Genomic DNA, 22161 nt, shown 5'->3' with positions numbered 1-22161 from the left:
TTTGTGCTCCTCATTGTGCTCCTCATTGTGCTCCACACCGTGCTCCTCACCGTGCTCCTCATTGTGCTACTCACTGTGCTCTTCATTGTGCTCCACATTGTGCTTCTCACCGTGCTCCTCATTGTGCTCCTCACCGTGCTACTCATTGTCCTCCTCCCTGTGCTCATCATTGTGCTGCTCATTTGGCTCCTCATTGTGCTTCTCATTGTGCTCCTTACCATGCTCCTCATTGTTCTCCTCATTGTGCTCCTCACCGTGCTCCTCATGGTGTTCCTCATTGTGCACCTCATTGTGCTCCTCACTGTGCTCTTCATTGTGCTCTTCATTGTACGACTCAATGTGTTCCTCATTGTGCTCCTCATTTTGCTCCTCACTGTGCTCCTCAACTTGCTCCGCATTGTGCTCCTCATTGTGCTCCTCACCGTGCTCCTCATTGTGCTCCTCATTGTGCTCCTCACTGTGCTCTTCATTGTGCTCCTCATTGTGCTCCACACCATGCTCCTCACCGTGCTCCTCATTGTGCTACTCACTGTGCTCTTCATTGTGCTCCTCATTGTGCTTCTCACCGTGCTCCTCATTGTGCTCCTCACCGTGCTACTCATTGTGCTCCTCATTGTGCTCCTCATTGTTCTCCTCACCTTCCTCCTCATTGAGCTCCTCACCGTGCTAGTCCTTGTGCTCCTCACCCTGTTCCTCACCGTCCTCCTCACCATGCTCCTCATTGTGCTCCTCATCATGCTCCTCACTGTGCTCCTCACTATGCTCCTCATTGTGCTCTTCATTGTGTTCCTTATTGTGCTCCTCATTGTGCTCCTCATTGTGCTCCACACCGTGCTCCTCACCGTGCTCCTCATTGTGCTACTCACCGTGCTCTTCATTCTGCTCCACATTGTGCATCTCACCGTGCTCCTCATTGTGCTCCTCAACTTGCTACTCATTGTCCTCCTCCCTGTGCTCCTCATTGTGCTCCTCATTTGGCTCCTCATTGTGCTTCTCATTGTGCTCCTTACCATGCTCCTCATTGTTCTCCTCATTGTGCTCCTCACCGTGCTCCTCATGGTGTTCCTCATTGTGCACCTCATTGTGCTCCTCACTGTGCTCTTCATTGTGCTCTTCATTGTGCGACTCAATGTGTTCCTCATTGTGCTCCTCATTTTGCTCCTCACTGTGCTCCTCAACTTGTTCCTCATTGTGCTCCTCACTGTGCTTTCATTGTGCTCCTCATTGTGCTCCACACCGTGCTCCTCACTTTGCTACTCATTGTGCTACTCACTGTGCTCTTCATTGTGCTCCTCATTGTGCTTCTCACCGTGCTCCTCATTGTGCTCCTCACTGTGCTACTCATTGTGCTCCACATTGTGCTCCTCACCTTCCTCCTCATTGAGCTCCTCACCGTGCCAGTCCTTGTGCTCCTCACCCTGTTCCTCACCGTCCTCCTCACCATGCTCCTCATTGTGCTCCTCATCATGCTCCTCACTGTGCTCCTCACTATGCTCCTCATGGTGCTCTTCATTGTGTTCCTTATTGTGCTCCTCATTGTGCTCCTCATTGTGCTCCACACCATGCTCCTCATCGTGCTCCTCATTGTGCTACTCACTGTGCTCTTCATTCTGCTCCACATTGTGCATCTCACCGTGCTCCTCATTGTGGTCCTCACCTTGCTACTCATTGTCCTCCTCCCTGTGCTCCTCATTGTGCTCCTCATATGGCTCCTCATTGTGCTACTCATTGTGCTCCTTACAATGCTCCTCACCGTGCTACTCATTGTGCTCCTCATTGTGCTCCTCATTGTGCTCCTCACCGTGCTCCTCATTGTGCTACTCACTGTGCTCTTCATTGTGCTCCACATTGTGCTTCTCACCGTGCTACTCATTGTCCTCTTCCCTGTGCTCATCATTGTGCTGCTCATTTGGCTCCTCATTGTGCTTCTCATTGTGCTCCTTACCATGCTCCTCATTGTTCTCCTCATTGTGCTCCTCACCGTGCTCCTCATGGTGTTCCTCATTGTGCACCTCATTGTGCTCCTCACTGTGCTCCTCATTGTGCTCTTCATTGTGCGACTCAATGTGTTCCTCATTGTGCTCCTCATTTTGCTCCTCACTGTGCTCCTCAACTTGCTCCGCATTGTGCTCCTCATTGTGCTACTCACTGTGCTCTTCATTGTGCTCCTCATTGTGCTCCTGACCGTGCTACTCATTGTGCTCCTCACTGTGCTCCTCATTGTGCTCCTCACCTTCCTCCTCATTGAGCTCCTCACCGTGCTAGTCCTTGTGCTCCTCACCCTGTTCCTCACCGTCCTCCTCACCATGCTCCTCATTGTGCTCCTCATCATGCTCCTCACTGTGCTCCTCACTATGCTCCTCATGGTGCTCTTCATTGTGTTCCTTATTGTGCTCCTCATTGTGCTCCTCATTGTGCTCCTCATTGTGCTCCTCACCGTGCTCCTCATTGTGCTACTCACTGTGCTCTTCATTCTGCTCCACATTGTGCATCTCACCGTGCTCCTCATTGTGCTCCTCAACTTGCTACTCATTGTCCTCCTCCCTGTGCTCCTCATTGTGCTCCTCATTTGGCTCCTCATTGTGCTTCTCATTGTGCTCCTTACCATGCTCCTCATTGTTCTCCTCATTGTGCTCCTCACCGTGCTCCTCATGGTGTTCCTCATTGTGCACCTCATTGTGCTCCTCACTGTGCTCTTCATTGTGCTCTTCATTGTGCGACTCAATGTGTTCCTCATTGTGCTCCTCATTTTGCTCCTCACTGTGCTCCTCAACTTGCTCCGCATTGTGCTCCTCATTGTGCTCCTCACCGTGCTCCTCATTGTGCTCCTCATTGTGCTCCTCACTGTGCTCTTCATTGTGCTCCTCATTGTGCTCCACACCATGCTCCTCACCGTGCTCCTCATTGTGCTACTCACTGTGCTCTTCATTGTGCTCCTCATTGTGCTCCTCACTGTGCTCTTCATTGTGCTCCTCATTGTGCTCCACACCATGCTCCTCACCGTGCTCCTCATCGTGCTCCTCATTGTGCTCTTCATTGTGCTCCTCATTGTGCTCCTCACCGTGCTACTCATTGTGCTCCTCATTGTGCTCCTCATTGTTCTCCTCACCTTCCTCCTCATTGAGCTCCTCACCGTGCTAGTCCTTGTGCTCCTCACCCTGTTCCTCACCGTCCTCCTCACCATGCTCCTCATTGTGCTCCTCATCATGCTCCTCACTGTGCTCCTCACTATGCTCCTCATTGTGCTCTTCATTGTGTTCCTTATTGTGCTCCTCATTGTGCTCCTCATTGTGCTCCACACCATGCTCCTCACCGTGCTCCTCATTGTGCTACTCACCGTGCTCTTCATTCTGCTCCACATTGTGCATCTCACCGTGCTCCTCATTGTGCTCCTCAACTTGCTACTCATTGTCCTCCTCCCTGTGCTCCTCATTGTGCTCCTCATTTGGCTCCTCATTGTGCTTCTCATTGTGCTCCTTACCATGCTCCTCATTGTTCTCCTCATTGTGCTCCTCACCGTGCTCCTCATGGTGTTCCTCATTGTGCACCTCATTGTGCTCCTCACTGTGCTCTTCATTGTGCTCTTCATTGTGCGACTCAATGTGTTCCTCATTGTGCTCCTCATTTTGTTCCTCACTGTGCTCCTCAACTTGTTCGTCATTGTGCTCCTCACTGTGCTTTCATTGTGCTCCTCATTGTGCTCCACACCGTGCTCCTCACCGTGCTACTCATTGTGCTACTCACTGTGCTCTTCATTGTGCTCCTCATTGTGCTTCTCACCGTGCTCCTCATTGTGCTCCTCACTGTGCTACTCATTGTGCTCCACATTGTGCTCCTCACCTTCCTCCTCATTGAGCTCCTCACCGTGCCAGTCCTTGTGCTCCTCACCCTGTTCCTCACCGTCCTCCTCACCATGCTCCTCATTGTGCTCCTCATCATGCTCCTCACTGTGCTCCTCACTATGCTCCTCATGGTGCTCTTCATTGTGTTCCTTATTGTGCTCCTCATTGTGCTCCTCATTGTGCTCCACACCATGCTCCTCATCGTGCTCCTCATTGTGCTACTCACTGTGCTCTTCATTCTGCTCCACATTGTGCATCTCACCGTGCTCCTCATTGTGGTCCTCACCTTGCTACTCATTGTCCTCCTCCCTGTGCTCCTCATTGTGCTCCTCATTTGGCTCCTCATTGTGCTTCTCATTGTGCTCCTTACAATGCTCCTCACCGTGCTACTCATTGTGCTCCTCATTGTGCTCCTCATTGTGCTCCTCACCGTGCTCCTCATTGTGCTACTCACTGTGCTCTTCATTGTGCTCCACATTGTGCTTCTCACCGTGCTACTCATTGTCCTCTTCCCTGTGCTCATCATTGTGCTGCTCATTTGGCTCCTCATTGTGCTTCTCATTGTGCTCCTTACCATGCTCCTCATTGTTCTCCTCATTGTGCTCCTCACCGTGCTCCTCATGGTGTTCCTCATTGTGCACCTCATTGTGCTCCTCACTGTGCTCCTCATTGTGCTCTTCATTGTGCGACTCAATGTGTTCCTCATTGTGCTCCTCATTTTGCTCCTCACTGTGCTCCTCAACTTGCTCCGCATTGTGCTCCTCATTGTGCTACTCACTGTGCTCTTCATTGTGCTCCTCATTGTGCTCCTGACTGTGCTACTCATTGTGCTCCTCACTGTGCTCCTCATTGTGCTCCTCACCTTCCTCCTCATTGAGCTCCTCACCGTGCTAGTCCTTGTGCTCCTCACCCTGTTCCTCACCGTCCTCCTCACCATGCTCCTCATTGTGCTCCTCATCATGCTCCTCACTGTGCTCCTCACTATGCTCCTCATGGTGCTCTTCATTGTGTTCCTTATTGTGCTCCTCATTGTGCTCCTCATTGTGCTCCTCATTGTGCTCCTCACCGTGCTCCTCATTGTGCTACTCACTGTGCTCTTCATTCTGCTCCACATTGTGCATCTCACCGTGCTCCTCATTGTGCTCCTCAACTTGCTACTCATTGTCCTCCTCCCTGTGCTCCTCATTGTGCTCCTCATTTGGCTCCTCATTGTGCTTCTCATTGTGCTCCTTACCATGCTCCTCATTGTTCTCCTCATTGTGCTCCTCACCGTGCTCCTCATGGTGTTCCTCATTGTGCACCTCATTGTGCTCCTCACTGTGCTCTTCATTGTGCTCTTCATTGTGCGACTCAATGTGTTCCTCATTGAGCTCCTCATTTTGCTCCTCACTGTGCTCCTCAACTTGCTCCGCATTGTGCTCCTCATTGTGCTCCTCACCGTGCTCCTCATTGTGCTCCTCATTGTGCTCCTCACTGTGCTCATCACTGTGCTCCTCATTGTGCTCCTCATTGTGCTCCTCATTGTGCTCCTCACTGTGCTTTCATTGTGCTCCTCATTGTGCTCCACACCGTGCTCCTCACCGTGCTACTCATTGTGCTACTCACTGTGCTCTTCATTGTGCTCCTCATTGTGCTTCTCACCGTGCTACTCATTGTGTTCCTTATTGTGCTCCTCATTGTGCTCCTCACCGTGCTACTCATTGTGCTCCTCATTGTGCTCCTCATTGTGCTCCTCACCTTCCTCCTCATTGAGCTCCTCACCGTGCTAGTCCTTGTGCTCCTCACCCTGTTCCTCACCGTCCTCCTCACCATGCTCCTCATTGTGCTCCTCATTGTACTCCTCACCATGCTCCTCACTCTGCTCCTCATTGTGCTCCCTCCGTTCTCCACATTGTGCTCCTCATTATGCTCCTCACTGTGCTCCTCATTGTGCTCCTGATTGTGCTCCTCATTGTGCTCCTCATTGTGCTCCTCACTGTGCTCCTCATTGTGCTCCTCACCGTAATCCTCACCATGCTCCTCATTGTGCTCATCATTGTCCTCCTCATCGTGTTCCTCATTGTGCTCCTGATTGTACTCCTCACCATGCTCCTCACTGTGCTCCTCATGGTGCTCCTCACTGTGCTCCTCATTGTGCTCCTCATTGTGCTCCTCATTGTGCACCTCACTGTGCTCCTCACCGTGCTCCTCATTGTGCTCCTCATTGTGCACCTCATTGTGCTCCTCACCGTGCTCCTCACCGTGCTCCTCATTGTGCTCCTCACCGTGCTCCTCACCGTGCTCCTCATTGTGTTCCTCACCGTGATCCTCATTGTGCTCCTCACCATGATCCTCATTGTACTCCTCACTGTGCTCCTCATTGTGTTCCTCACCATGCTCCTCATTGTCCTCCTCACTGTACTCCTCATTGTGTTCCTCACCATGCTCCTCAATGTCCTCCTCATTGTGCACCTCATTGTGCTTCTCATTGTGCTCCTCACCGTGCTCCTCATTGTGCTCCTCATTGTACTCGGCTTTGTGCACCTCCTTGTGCTCCTCACTGTGCTCTTCATTGTGCTCTTCATTGTGCTCTTCATTGTGCTCCTCATTGTGCTCCTCATTGTCCTCCTCATCGTGTTCCTCATTGTTCTCCTCATTGTGCTCCTCATTGTGCTCCTCGCCATTCTCCTCATTGTGCTCCTCACCGTGCTCCTCATTTTGACCCTCATTGTGCTCCTCACCGCGCTCCTCATTGTGCTCCGCACCATGCTCCTCATGGTGCTCCTCATTGTTCTCCTCATTGTGCTCCTCACCACGCTCCTCATTGTGCTCCACATTTTTCTCCTCACCGTGCTCCTCATTGTGCTCCTCATTATGCTCCTCACTGTGCTCCTCATTGTGCTCCTGATTGTGCTCCTCATTGTGCTCCTCATTGTGCTCCTCACTGTGCTCCTCATTGTGCTCATCATTGTTCTCCTCATTGTGCACCTCATTGTGCTCCTCACCGTGCTCCTCACCGTGCTCCTCATTGTGTTCCTCACCGTGATCCTCATTGTGCTCCTCACCATGATCCTCATTGTACTCCTCACTGTGCTCCTCATTGTGTTCCTCACCATGCTCCTCATTGTCCTCCTCACTGTACTCCTCATTGTGCTCCTCACCGTGCTCCTCATTTTGTTCCTCACCGTGCTCCTCATTGTTCACCTCATTGTGTTCCTCACCGTGCTCCTCATTGTGCTACTCATTGTGCTCCTCATTGTGTTCCTCACTGTGCCCCTCATCTTGCTCCTCATGGTTTTCCTCACTTATCTCCTCCTTGTGCTCCTCATTGTGCTCCTCACCGTGCTCCTTTTGTGCTCCTCATTGTGCTCCTCATTCTGCTGCTCATTGTGGTCCTCCTTGTGCTCCTCATTGTGCTCTTCACCGTGTTCCACACCGGGCTCCTCACCATGCTCCTCATTGTGCTCCTCATTTTGCTCCTCACTGTGCTCCACAATCTTCTCCTCACTGTGCTATTCATTGTGCTCCTCACCGTGTTCCTCATCATGCTCCTCACGGTGCTCCTCATTGTGCTCCTCATTGTGCTCCTCACCATGCTCCTCATTGTGCTCCTCATTGTGCTCCTCATTGTGCTCCTCACCATGCTCCTCATTGTGCTCCTCATTGTGCTCCTCACCATGCTCCTCACCGTGCTCCTCATTGTGCTCCTCATTGTGCTCCTCATTGTGCTGCTCATTGTGCTCCTCATTGTGCTCCTCATTGTGCTGCTCATTGTGCTCCTCCTCGTGCTCCTCAACATGTTCCTCACCGTCCTCCTCACCATGCTCCTCATTGTGCTCTTCACTGTGACCCTCACTCCGCTCCTCATTGTGCTCCTCATTGTTCTCCTCATTGTGCTGCTCATTGTGCTCCTCCTCGTGCTCCTCAACGTGTTCCTCACCATGCTCTTCATTGTGCTCTTCACCATGCTCCTCATTGTGCTCTTCACCGTGCTCCTCATCGTGCTCCTCACTGTGCTCCTCATTGTGCTCCTCATTGTCCTCCTCATCGTATTCCTCATTGTTCTCCTCATTGTGCTCCTCACCATGCTGCGCACTCTGCTCCTCATTGTACTCCTCATTGTGCTCCTCATTGTGCTCCTCATTGTCCTCCTCATCGTGTTCCTCATTGTTCTCCTCATTGTGCTCCTCACCATGCTCCTCACTCTGCTCCACATTGTGCTCCTCACCGTGCTCCTCATTGTGCTTCTCATTGTGCCCCTCACCGGGCTCCTCATTGTGCTCCTCATTGTGCTCCTCATTGTGCTCCTCACTGTGCTCCTCATTGTGCTCCTCATTGTGCTTCTCGTTGTGCTCCTCACCGTGCTCCTCATTGTGCTCCTCACCGGGCTCCTCATTGTGCTCCTCATTGTCCTCCTCACCGTGCTCCTCATGTGCTCCTCACCATGTTTTTCATTGTGCTCCTCACTGTGCTCCTCATTGTGCTCCTCATTGTGCTCCTCATTGTGCTGCTCACCGTGCTCTTCATTGTGCTCCTCAACGTGCTACTCATTGTGCTCCTCATTGTGTTCCTCATTGTGCTCCTTATTTTGCGACTCACCCTGCTCTTCATTCTGCACCTCATTGTGCTCCCCATTGTGCTCCACATTGTGTTCCTCATTGTGCTCCTCACCGTGCTCCTCAATAAGTTCCTCACCGTGCTCCTCATTGTGCTCCTCATTGTGCTCCTCAAAGTGCTCCTCAGTGTGCTCCTCATTGTGCTCCTCACCTTACTTTTCATCGTGCTCCTCACCATGCTCCTCATTGTGCTCCTCATTGTGCTCCTGATTGTTCTCCTCACCTTGCTTTTCATTGTGCTCCTCATTGTGCTCTTCATTGTGCTCTTCACCGTGCACCTCATTGTGCTCCTCATTTTGCTCCTCATTGTGCTCCTCATTGAGCTCCTCATTGTGCTCCTCACCGTGCTCTTCATTGTGCTCCTCACCGTGCTCCTCATTGTGCTCCTCATTGTTTTCCTCATTGTGCTCCTCACCGTGCTCCTCGTTGTGCTCTTCATTATACTCTTCATTGTACTCCTCATTGTGCTCCTCATTGTGCTCCTCATTTTGCTCCTCACCATGTTCCTCATTGTGCTCCTCACCGTGCTCCTCATTGTGCTCCTCATTGTCCTCCTCACTGTACTCCTCATTGTGCTCCTCACCGTGTTCTTCATTGTGCTCCTCACCGTGCGCCTCACTGTGCTCCTCACTGTGCTCCTCACCGTGCTCCTCACCATGATCCTCATTGTGCTCCTCATTGTGGTCCTCACCGTGCTCCTCATTGTGCTCCTCATTGTGCTCCTCATTGTGTTCCTCAATGTGCTCCTAATTGAGCTCATCATTGTGCTCCTCATTGTGCTCCTCATTGTGTTCCACATTGTGCTCCTCGCCGTGCTCCTCACCATGCTCCTCATTGTGCTCCTCACCGTGCTCCTCATTGTGCTCCTCAATGTGTTCCTCACCGTTCTCCTCATTGTGTTCCTCACTGTGCCCCTCATCTTGCTCCTCATGGTTCTCCTCACTTAGCTCCTCCTTGTGCTCCTCATTGTGCTCCTCACCGTGCTCCTTTTGTGCTCCTCATTGTGCTCCTCATTCTGCTGCTCATTGTGGTCCTCCTTGTGCTCCTCATTGTGCTCTTCACCGTGTTCCACACCGGGCTCCTCACCATGCTCCTCATTGTGCTCCTCATTTTGCTCCTCACTGTGCTCCACAATCTTCTCCTCACTGTGCTATTCATTGTGCTCCTCACCGTGTTCCTCATCATGCTCCTCACTGTGCTCCTCATTGTGCTCCTCACCACGCTCCTCATTGTGCTCCTCATTGTGCTCCTCATTGTGCTCCTCTCCGTGCTCCTCACCGTGCTCCTCATTGTGCTCCTCATTGTGCTGCTCATTGTGCTCCTCATTGTGCTCCTCTCCGTGCTCCTCACCGTGCTCTTCATTGTGCTCTTCACCATGCTCCTCATTGTGCTCTTCACTGTGACCCTCACTCCGCTCCACATTGTGCTCCTTATTGTGCTTCTCATTGTGCTCTTCAACATGCTCCTCATTGTGCTCTTCACCGTGCTCCTCACCGTGCTCCTCATCGTGCTCCTCACTGTGCTCCTCACCGTGCTCCTCATTGTGCTCCTCACCGTGATCCTCATTGTGCTCCTCACTGTGCTCCTCATTTTGCTCCTCACCATGCTCCTCATTGTGCTTCTCAACGTGCCCCTCATTGTGCTCCTCATTGTGCACCTCACTGTGCTCCTCACCGTGCTCTCACTTTGCTCCTAACCGTGCTCCTCATTGTGCTCCTCATTGTGCTCCTCACCCAGCTCCTCATTGTGCTCCTCATTGTGCTCCTCAGCATCCTCCTCATTGTGCCCCTCATTGTGTTACTCACCGTACTCCTTATTGTGCTCCTCATTGTGCTCCTCATTGTCCTCCTCATCGTGTTCCTCATTGTTCTCCTCACTCGGCTCCTCACCATGCTACTGACTCTGCTCCTCATTGTGCTCCTCATTGTACTCCTCATTGTGCTCCTCACCATGTTCCTCACCTTCCTCCTCACCGTGCTCCTCACTGTACTCCTCATTGTGCTCCTCACTGTGCTCCTCATCGTGCTCCTCATTGTGCTCCTCTCCGTGGTCCTCATTGTGCTTCTCATTGTGCTCCACTTTGTGCTCCTCATTGTGCTCCACTTTGTGCTCCTCATTGTGCTCCACATTGTGCTCCTCATTGTGTGCCTCATTGTTCTCCTCATGGTGCTCCTCACCGCGCTCCTCATTGTGCTCCGCACCATGCTCCTCATGGTGCTCCTCATTGTTCTCCTCATTGTGCTCCTCACCACGCTCCTCATTGTGCTCCACATTTTTCTCCTCACCGTGCTCCTCATTGTGCTCCTCATTGTGCTCCTCACCATGCTCCTGATTGTGCTCCTCATTGTGCTCCTCATTGTGCTCCTCACTGTGCTCCTCATTGTGCTCCTCACCGTAATCCTCACCATGCTCCTCATTGTGCTCATCATTGTCCTCCTCATCGTGTTCCTCATTGTGCTCCTCATTGTACTCCTCACCATGCTCCTCACTGTGCTCCTCATGGTGCTCCTCACTGTGCTCCTCATTGTGCACCTCACCGTGCTCCTCATTGTGCTCCTCACCGTGCTCCTCATTGTGTTCCTCACCGTGATCCTCATTGTGCTCCTCACCGTGCTCCTCATTGTGTTCCGCAGCATGCTCCTCATTGTCCTCCTCACTGTACTCCTCATTGTGCTCCTCACCGTGCTCCTCATTTTGTTCCTCACCGTGCTCCTCATTGTGCTCCTCATTGTGTTCCTCACCGTGCTCCTCATTGTGCTACTCATTGTGCTCCTCATTGTGCTACTCATTGTGCTCCTCATTGTGTTCCTCACTGTGCCCCTCATCTTGGTCCTCATGGTTCTCCTCACTTAGCTCCTCCTTGTGCTCCTCATTGTGCTCCTCATTCTGCTGCTCATTGTGGTCCTCCTTGTGCTCCTCATTGTGCTCTTCACCGTGTTCCACACCGGGCTCCTCACCATGCTCCTCATTGTGCTCCTCATTTTGCTCCTCACTGTGCTCCACAATCTTCTCCTCACTGTGCTATTCATTGTGCTCCTCACCGTGTTCCTCATCATGCTCCTCACTGTGCTCCTCATTGTGCTCCTCACCATGCTCCTCATTGTGTTCCTCATTGTGCTCCTCATTGTGCTCCTCTCCGTGCTCCTCATTGTGCTCCTCATTGTGCTCCTCATTGTGCTCCTCTCCGTGCTCCTCACCGTGCTCCTCATTGTGCTCCTCATTGTGCTGCTCATTGTGCTCCTCCTCGTGCTCCTCAACATGTTCCTCACCGTCCTCCTCACCATGCTCCTCATTGTGCTCCTTATTGTGCTCCTCATTGTGCTCCTCATTGTGCTCCTCATTGTGCTCCTCACTGTGCTCCTCATGGTGCTCCTCATTGTGCGGCTCATTGTGCTCCTCCTCGTGCTCCTCAACGTGTTCCTCACCATGCTCTTCATTGTGCTCTTCACCATGCTCCTCATTGTGCTCTTCACCGTGCTCCTCATCGTGCTCCTCACTGTGCTCCTCATTGTGCTCCTCATTGTGCTCCTCTCCGTGCTCCTCATTGTGCTCCTCTCCGTGCTCCTCATTGTGCTCCTCACTGTGCTCCTCATTGTGCTGCTCATCGTGCTCCTCATTGTGCTCCTCATTGTGCTCCTCACCGTGATCCTCACTGTGCTCCTCATTTTGCTCCTCACCATGCTCCTCATTGTGCTCCTCACCGTGCTCCTCATTGTGCTTCTCAACGTGCCCCTCATTGTGCTCCTCATTGTGCTCCTCATTGTGTTCTTCACTGTGCTCCTCACCGTGCTCTCACTTTGCTCCTAACCGTGCTCCTCATTGTGCTCCTCATTGTGCTCCTCACCCAGCTCCTCATTGTGCTCCTCATTGTGCTCCTCAGCGTGCTCCTCATTGTGCCCCTCATTGTGTTACTCACCGTACTCCTTATTGTGCTCCTCATTGTGCTCCTCATTGTCCTCCTCATCGTATTCCTCATTGTTCTCCTCATTGTGCTCCTCACCATGCTCCTCACTCTGCTCCTCATTGTGCTCCTCAGCGTGCTCCTCATTGTGCTCGTCATTGTACTCCTCATTGTGCTCCTCATTGTGCTCCTCATTGTCCTCCTCATCGTGTTCCTCATTGTTCTCCTCATTGTGCTCCTCACCATGCTCCTCACTCTGCTCCTCATTGTGCTCCTCAGCGTGCTCCTCATTGTGCTCCTCATTGTGCTCGTCATTGTACTCCTCATCGTGTTCCTCATTGTTCTCCTCATTGTGCTCCTCACCATGCTCCTCACTCTGCTCCTCACCATGCTCCTCACTCTGCTCCTCATTGTGCTCCTCATTGTACTCCTCATTGTGCTCCTCACCATGTTCCTCACCTTCCTCCTCACCGTGCTCCTCACTGTGCTCCTCATTGTGCTCCTCATTGTGCTCCACATTGTGCTCCTCATTGTGTGCCTCATTGTTCTCCTCATGGTGCTCCTCACCGTGCTCCTCATTGTGCTCCTCATTGTACTCCTCACTGTGCTCCTCATTGTGCTCCTCACCGTGCTCCTCATTTTGTTCCTCACCGTGCTCCTCATTGTGCTCCTCATTGTGCTCCTCACCGTGCTCCTCATTGTGCTTCTCAACGTGCCCCTCATTGTGCTCCTCATTGTGTTCTTCACTGTGCTCCTCACCGTGCTCTCACTTTGCTCCTAACCGTGCTCCTCATTGTGCTCCTCATTGTGCTCCTCATTGTGCTCCTCAGCGTGCTCCTCATTGTGCCCCTCATTGTGTTACTCACCGTACTCCTTATTGTGCTCCTCATTGTGCTCCTCATTGTCCTCCTCATCGTGTTCCTCATTGTGCTCCTCATTGTGCTCCTCACCATGCTCCTCACTCTGCTCCTCATTGTGCTCCTCAGCGTGCTCCTCATTCTGCTCGTCATTGTACTCCTCATTGTGCTCCTCATTGTGCTCCTCATTGTCCTCCTCATCGTGTTCCTCATTGTTCTCCTCATTGTGCTACTCACCATGCTCCTCACTCTGCTCCTCACCATGCTCCTCACTCTGCTCCTCATTGTGCTCCTCATTGTACTCCTCATTGTGCTCCTCACCATGTTCCTCACCTTCCTCCTCACCGTGCTCCTCACTGTGCTCCTCATTGTGCTCCTCATTGTGCTCCACATTGTGCTCCTCACCTTGCTCCTCATTGTGCTTCTCATTGTGCTCCTCCTTGTGCTCCTCATTGTTTTCCTCATGGTGCTCCTCACCATGCTCGGCACCATGCTCCTCATTATGCTCCTCATAGTGCTCCTCATTGTGCTCCACATTGTGCTCCTCATTGTGTGCCTCATTGTTCTCCTCATGGTGCTCCTCACCGTGCTCCTCATTGTGCTCCGCACCATGCTCCTCATGGTGCTCCTCATTGTTCTCCTCATTGTGCTCCTCACCAAGCTCCTCATTGTGCTCCACATTTTTCTCCTCACCGTGCTCCTCATTGTGCTCCTCATTGTGCTCCTGATTGTGCTCCTCATTGTGCTCCTCATTGTGCTCCTCACTGTGCTCCTCATTGTGCTCCTCACCGTAATCCTCACCATGCTCCTCATTGTGCTCATCATTGTCCTCCTCATCGTGTTCCTCATTGTGCTCCTCATTGTGCTCCTCACCATGCTCCTCACTGTGCTCCTCATGGTGCTCCTCACTGTGCTCCTCATTGTGCTCCTCATTGTGCTCCTCATTGTGCACCTCACCGTGCTCCTCACCGTGCTCCTCATTGTGCTCCTCATTGTGCTCCTCATTGTGCTCCTCATTGTGCACCTCATTGTGCTCCTCACCGTGCTCCTCACCGTGCTCCTCATTGTGCTCCTCACCGTGCTCCTCACCGTGCTCCTCATTGTGTTCCTCACCGTGATCCTCATTGTGCTCCTCACCATGATCCTCACTCTGCTCCTCATTGTGCTCCTCAGCGTGCTCCTCATTCTGCTCGTCATTGTACTCCTCATTGTGCTCCTCATTGTGCTCGTCATTGTACTCCTCATCGTGTTCCTCATTGTTCTCCTCATTGTGCTCCTCACCATGCTCCTCACTCTGCTCCTCACCATGCTCCTCACTCTGCTCCTCATTGTGCTCCTCATTGTACTCCTCATTGTGCTCCTCACCATGTTCCTCACCTTCCTCCTCACCGTGCTCCTCACTGTGCTCCTCATTGTGCTCCTCATTGTGCTCCACATTGTGCTCCTCATTGTGTGCCTCATTGTTCTCCTCATGGTGCTCCTCACCGTGCTCCTCATTGTGCTCCTCATTGTACTCCTCACTGTGCTCCTCATTTTGTTCCTCACCGTGCTCCTCATTGTGCTCCTCATTGTGTTCCTCACCGTGCTCCTCATTGTGCTCCTCATTGTGCACCTCATTGTGCTCCTCACCGTGCTCCTCATTGTGCTCCTCATTGTGTTCCTCACCGTGCTCCTCATTGTGCTCCTCATTGTGTTCCTCACCGTGCTCCTCATTGTGCTCCTCATTGTGCACCTCATTGTGTTCCTCACCGTGCTCCTCATTGTGCTCCTCATTGTGCACCTCATTGTGCTCCTCACTGTGCCCCTCATCTTGGTCCTCATGGTTCTCCTCACTTAGCTCCTCCTTGTGCTCCTCATTGTGCTCCTCACCGTGCTCCTTTTGTGCTCCTCATTGTGCTCCTCATTCTGCTGCTCATTGTGGTCCTCCTTGTGCTCCTCATTGTGCTCTTCACCGTGTTCCACACCGGGCTCCTCACCATGCTCCTCATTGTGCTCCTCATTTTGCTCCTCACTGTGCTCCACAATCTTCTCCTCACTGTGCTATTCATTGTGCTCCTCACCGTGTTCCTCATCATGCTCCTCACTGTGCTCCTCATTGTGCTCCTCACCATGCTCCTCATTGTGCTCCTCATTGTGCTCCTCATTGTGCTCCTCTCCGTGCTCCTCACCGTGCTCCTCATTGTGCTCCTCATTGTGCTGCTCATTGTGCTCCTCCTCGTGCTCCTCAATGTGTTCCACACCATCCTCCTCACCATGCTCCTCATTGTGCTCTTCACTGTGACCCTCACTCCGCTCCTCATTGTGCTCCTTATTGTGCTCCACATTGTGCTCCTCATTGTGCTCCTCACTGTGCTCTTCATTGTGCTCTTCATTGTGCGATTCATTGTGTTCCTCATTGTGTTCCTCATTTTGCTCCTCACTGTGCTCCTCATTGTGCTCCTCATTGTGCTCCTCATGGTGCTCTTCATTGTGCTCGTCACTGTGCTCCTCATTGTACTCCTCATTGTGCTCCTCATTATGCTCCTCATTGTTCTCCTCATTGTGCTTCTCATTGTCCTCCTCACTGTGCTCCTCAATGTGCTCGTCACTGTGCTCCTCATTGTACTCCTCATTGTGCTCCTCATTGTACTCCTCATTGTGCTCCTCATTGTTCTCCTCACAGTTCTCCTCATTGTGCTCCTCACCGTGCTCCTCACCGTCCTCCTCATTGTGCTCCTCATTGTGCTCTTCACTGTGACCCTCACTCCGCTCCTCATTGTGCTCCTTATTGTGCTCCTCATTGTGCTCCTCATTGTGCTCCTCATTGTGCTCCTCATTGTGCTGCTCATTGTGCTCCTCCTCGTGCTCCTCAACGTGTTCCTCACCATGCTCTTCATTGTGCTCTTCACCATGCTCCTCACTGTGCTCTTCACCGTGCTCCTCATCGTGCTCCTCACTGTGCTCCTCATTGTGCTCCTCATTGTGCTCCTCATTGTGCTCCTCTCCATGCTCCTCATTGTGCTCCTCATTGTGCTCCTCATTGTGCTCCTCACCGTGATCCTCATTGTGCTCCTCATTGTGCTCCTCACTGTGCTCCTCATTTTGCTCCTCACCATGCTCCTCATTGTGCTCCTCATTGTGCTGCTCATTGTGTTCTTCACTGTGCTCCTCACCGAGCTCCTCATTGTGCTTCTCAACGTGCCCCTCATTGTACTCCTCATTGTGCTCCTCATTGTGTTCTTCACTGTGCTCCTCACCGTGCTCTCACTTTGCTCCTAACCGTGCTCCTCATTGTGCTCCTCATTGTGCTCCTCATTGTGCTCCTCAGCGTGCTCCTCATTGTGCCCCTCATTGTGTTACTCACCGTACTCCTTATTGTGCTCCTCATTGTGCTCTTCATTGTCCTCCTCATCGTGTTCCTCATTGTGCTCCTCATTGTGCTCCTCACCATGCTCCTCATTGTGCTCCTCAGCGTGCTCCTCATTCTGCTCGTCATTGTACTCCTCATTGTGCTCCTCACTGTACTCCTCATTGTGCTCCTCACTGTGCTCCTCATTTTGTTCCTCACCGTGCTCCTCATTGTGCTCCTCATTGTGCTCCTCATTGTGCTGCTCATTTTGCTCCTCACTGTGCTACTCATTGTGCTCCTCATTGTGTTCCTCACTGTGCTTCTCATTGTGCTCCTCACCGTGCTCCTCATTGTGCTCCTCATTGTGCTCCTCACCATGATCCTCATTGTGCTCCTCATTGTGCTCCTCATTTTGCTCCTCACCATGCTCCTCATTGTGCTCCTCAACATACTCCTCGTTGTGCTCCTCATTGTGCTCCACACGGTGCTCCTCATTGTGAACCTCATTGTGCTCCTCATTGTGCTCCTCATTTTGCTGCTCATTGTGCTCCTCATTGTGCTCCTCATTGTGCTGCTCATTGTGCTCCTCCTCGTGCTCCTCAACGTGTTCCTCACCATGCTCTTCATTGTGCTCCTCACTGTGCTCCTCATTGTGCTCCTCACCGTGTTCCTCATTGTGAACCTCACCACGCTCCTCATTGTGCTCCTCATTGTGCTCCTCATTGTGCTCCTCATTGTGCTGCTCATTGTGCTCCTCCTCGTGCTCCTCAACGTGTTCCTCACCATGCTCTTCATTGTGCTCTTCACCATGCTCCTCATTGTGCTCTTCACCGTGCTCCTCATTGTGCTCCTAACTGTGACCCTCACTCCGCTCCTCATTGTGCTCCTCACCGTGCTCCTTATTGTGCTCCTCCCTGTGCTCCTCATTGTGCTCCTCATTTGGTTCCTCAATGTGCTTCTCATTGTGCTCCTCACCATGCTCCTCATTGTTCTCCTCATTGTGCTCCTCACCGTGCTCCTCATGGTGCTCCTAACCGTGCTCCTCATTGGGTTCCTCACCGTGCTCCTCATTGCGCTCCTCATTGCGCTCCTCACCGTGCATCTCATTGTCTTCCTCACCATGCTCCTCATTGTGCTCCTCATTGTGCTCCTCACTGTGCTCCTTACTGTGCTCCTCATTGTGCTCCTCACCGGGTTCCTCATTGTGAACCTCACCACGCTCCACATTGTGCTCCTCATTGTGCTCCTCATTGTGCTCCTCATTGAGCACCTCAATGTGCTCCTCTTTGTGCTCCTCATTGTGCTCCTCATTCTGCTGCTCATTGTGGTCCTCCTTGTGCTCCTCATTGTGCTCCTCACCGTCATCCTCACCAGGCTTCTCACCGTGCTCCTCATTGTGCTCCTCATTTTGCTCCTCACCATGATCCTCACCATGCTCCTCATTGTGCTCTTCACTGTGACCCTCACTCCGCTCCTCATTGTGCTCCTTATTGTGGTCCTCATTGGGCTCCTCATTGTGCACCTCATTGTGCTCCTCATTGTGCTCCTCATATTGCTCCTCACTGTGCTCCTCAACTTGCTCCTCATTGTGCTCCTCATTGTGCTCCTCATTGTGCTCCTCATTGTTCTCCTCATTGTGCTTCTCATTGTGCTCTTCATTGTCCTCCTCATCGTGTTCCTCATTGTGCTCCTCATTGTGCTCCTCACTCTGCTCCTCATTGTGCTCCTCAGCGTGCTCCTCATTCTGCTCGTCATTGTACTCCTCATTGTGCTCCTCACTGTACTCCTCATTGTGCTCCTCACTGTGCTCCTCATTTTGTTCCTCACCGTGCTCCTCATTGTGCTCCTCATTGTGCTCCTCATTGTGCTGCTCATTTTGCTCCTCACTGTGCTACTCATTGTGCTCCTCATTGTGTTCCTCACTGTGCTTCTCATTGTGCTCCTCACCGTGCTCCTCATTGTGCTCCTCATTGTGCTCCTCACCATGATCCTCATTGTGCTCCTCATTGTGCTCCTCATTTTGCTCCTCACCATGCTCCTCATTGTGCTCCTCAACATACTCCTCGTTGTGCTCCTCATTGTGCTCCACACGGTGCTCCTCATTGGGTTCCTCACCGTGCTCCTCATTGCGCTCCTCATTGTGCTCCTCACCGTGTTCCTCATTGTGAACCTCATTGTGCTCCTCATTGTGCTCCTCATTGTGCTCCTCATTGTGCTGCTCATTGTGCTCCTCCTCGTGCTCCTCAACGTGTTCCTCACCATGCTCTTCATTGTGCTCCTCACTGTGCTCCTCATTGTGCTCCTCACCGTGTTCCTCATTGTGAACCTCACCACGCTCCTCATTGTGCTCCTCATTGTGCTCCTCATTGTGCTCCTCATTTGCTGCTCATTGTGCTCCTCCTCGTGCTCCTCAACGTGTTCCTCACCATGCTCTTCATTGTGCTCCTCACTGTGCTCCTCATTGTGCTCTTCACCGTGCTCCTCATTGTGCTCCTAACTGTGACCCTCACTCCGCTCCTCATTGTGCTCCTCACCGTGCTCCTTATTGTGCTCCTCATTTGGTTCCTCAATGTGCTTCTCATTGTGCTCCTCACCATGCTCCTCATTGTTCTCCTCATTGTGCTCCTCACCGTGCTCCTCATGGTGCTCCTCACCGTGCTCCTCATTGTGCTCCTCATTGTGCTCCTCACAGTTCTCCTCATTGTGCTCATTACCGTGCGCCTCATTGTGCTCCTCATTGTGCTCCTCATTGTGCTCCTCACCGTCCTCCTCATTGTTCTCCTCCTTCTGCTCCTCACCGTGTTCCTCACCGTGCTCCTCACCGTGCTCCTCATTGTGCTCCTCAATGTGCTCCTCACTGTGCTCCTCATTGTGCTCCTCACCGTGCTCCTCATTGTGCTCCTCATTGTGCTCCTCACCGTGCTCCTCATTGTGCTCCTCACCGTGCTCCTCATTGAGCTCCTCACTGTGTTCCTCACCGTTCTCCTCACCATGCCCTTCATTGTGCACCTCATTGTGCTCCTCACCGTGCTCCTCACCTTGCTCCTCATCGTCCTCCTCACTGTGCTCCTCACTGTGCTCCTCACCATGCTCCTCACCTTGCTCCTTATCATGCTCCTCACTGTGCTCCTCACTGTGCTCCTCATGGTGCTCCTCATTATGCTCCTCATTGTGTTCCTTATTGTGATCCTCATTGTGCTGCTCATTTTGCTCCTCACTGTGCTCCTCATTGTGCTCCTCACCGTGCTCCTCATTGTGCTCCTCACCGTGCTCCTCATTGTGCTCCTCATTTTGCTCCTCATTGTGCTCCTCACCGTGCTCCTTATTGTCCTCCTCACTGTGCTCCTCATTGTGCACCTCACAGTTCTCCTCATTGTGCTCATCACCGTGCTCCTCATTGTGCTCCTCATTGTGCTCCTCACCGTGCTCCTCACCGTCCTCCTCATTGTGCTCCTCCTTCTGCTCCTCACCGTGTTCCTCACCGTCCTCCTCACCGTGCTCCTCATTGTGCTCCTCACCGTCCTCCTCACCGTGCTCCTCATTGTGCTCCTCACCGTGCTACTCTTTGTGCTCCTCACTGTGTTCCTCACCGTCCTCCTCACCTTGCTCCTCATCGTCCTCCTCACCATGCTCCTCATTGTGCTCCTCACTGTGCTCCTCACTGTGCTCCTCATGGTGCTCCTCATTATGCTCCTCATTGTGCTCCTCATTGAGCTCCTCACCTTGCTCCTCACCTTGCTCCTCATCATGCTCCTCACTGTGCTCCTCACTGTGCTCCTCATGGTGCTCCTCATTATGCTCCTCATTGTGCTCCTCATTGTGCTCCTCTCTGTGCTCCTCTCCATGCTCCTCACCGTGCTCCTCACCGTGCTCCTCATTTTGCTCCTCACCGTGCTCCTCATTGTGCTCCGCATTGTGCTCCTCATTGTGCTCCTCATTGTGCACCTCATTGTGCTTCTCATTGTGCTCCTCACCGTGCTCCTCATTGTGCTCCTCATTGTACTCGGCTTTGTGCACCTCCTTGTGCTCCTCACTGTGCTCTTCATTGTGCTCTTCATTGTGCTCCTCATTGTGCTCCTCATTGTGCTCCTCATTGTCCTCCTCATCGTGTTCCTCATTGTTCTCCTCATTGTGCTCCTCATTGTGCTCCTCGCCATTCTCCTCATTGTGCTCCTCACCGTGCTCCTCATTTTGACCCTCATTGTGCTCCTCACCGCGCTCCTCATTGTGCTCCGCACCATGCTCCTCATGGTGCTCCTCATTGTTCTCCTCATTGTGCTCCTCACCACGCTCCTCATTGTGCTCCACATTTTTCTCCTCACCGTGCTCCTCATTGTGCTCCTCATTATGCTCCTCACTGTGCTCCTCATTGTGCTCCTGATTGTGCTCCTCATTGTGCTCCTCATTGTGCTCCTCACTGTGCTCCTCATTGTGCTCCTCACCGTAATCCTCACCATGCTCCTCATTGTGCTCATCATTGTCCTCCTCATCGTGTTCCTCATTGTGCTCCTCATTGTACTCCTCACCATGCTCCTCACTGTGCTCCTCATGGTGCTCCTCACTGTGCTCCTCATTGTGCTCCTCATTGTGCTCCTCATTGTGCACCTCACCGTGCTCCTCACCGTGCTCCTCATTGTGATCCTCATTGTGCACCTCATTGTGCTCCTCACCGTGCTCCTCACCGTGCTCCTCATTGTGCTCCTCACCGTGCTCCTCACCGTGCTCCTCATTGTGTTCCTCACCGTGATCCTCATTGTGCTCCTCAACATGATCCTCATTGTACTCCTCACTGTACTCCTCATTGTGCTCCTCACCGTGCTCCTCATTTTGTTCCTCACCGTGCTCCTCATTGTGCTCCTCACCGTGCTCCTCATTGTGCTCCTCATTGTGCTCCTCATTGTGCTCCTCATTGTTCTCCTCATTGTGTTCCTCACCGAGCTCCTCATTGTGCTACTCATTGTGCTCCTCATTGTGTTCCTCACTGTGCCCCTCATCTTGCTCCTCATGGTTTTCCTCACTTAGCTCCTCCTTGTGCTCCTCATTGTGCTCCTCACCGTGCTCCTTTTGTGCTCCTCATTGTGCTCCTCATTCTGCTGCTCATTGTGGTCCTCCTTGTGCTCCTCATTGTGCTCTTCACCGTGTTCCACACCGGGCTCCTCACCATGCTCCTCATTGTGCTCCTCATTTTGCTCCTCACTGTGCTCCACAATCTTCTCCTCACTGTGCTATTCATTGTGCTCCTCACCGTGTTCCTCATCATGCTCCTCACGGTGCTCCTCATTGTGCTCCTCATTGTGCTCCTCACCATGCTCCTCATTGTGCTCCTCATTGTGCTCCTCATTGTGCTCCTCTCCGTGCTCCTCACCGTGCTCCTCATTGTGCTCCTCATTGTGCTGCTCACCGTGCTCTTCATTGTGCTCCTCAACGTGCTACTCATTGTGCTCCTCATTGTGTTCCTCATTGTGCTCCTTATTTTGCGCCTCACCCTGCTCTTCATTCTGCACCTCATTGTGCTCCCCATTGTGCTCCACATTGTGTTCCTCATTGTGCTTCTCACCGTGCTCCTCATTGTGCTCCTCACCGTGCTCCTCACTGTGCTCCTCATTGTGCTCCTCACCGTGCTCCTCAATGTGTTCCT

Source organism: Carcharodon carcharias, chromosome 5 (genome assembly GCF_017639515.1).
Source record: "Carcharodon carcharias isolate sCarCar2 chromosome 5, sCarCar2.pri, whole genome shotgun sequence".
In the NCBI taxonomy this organism is placed as follows: domain Eukaryota; kingdom Metazoa; phylum Chordata; class Chondrichthyes; order Lamniformes; family Lamnidae; genus Carcharodon; species Carcharodon carcharias.
Note: the sequence above shows the minus strand (reverse complement) of the source record.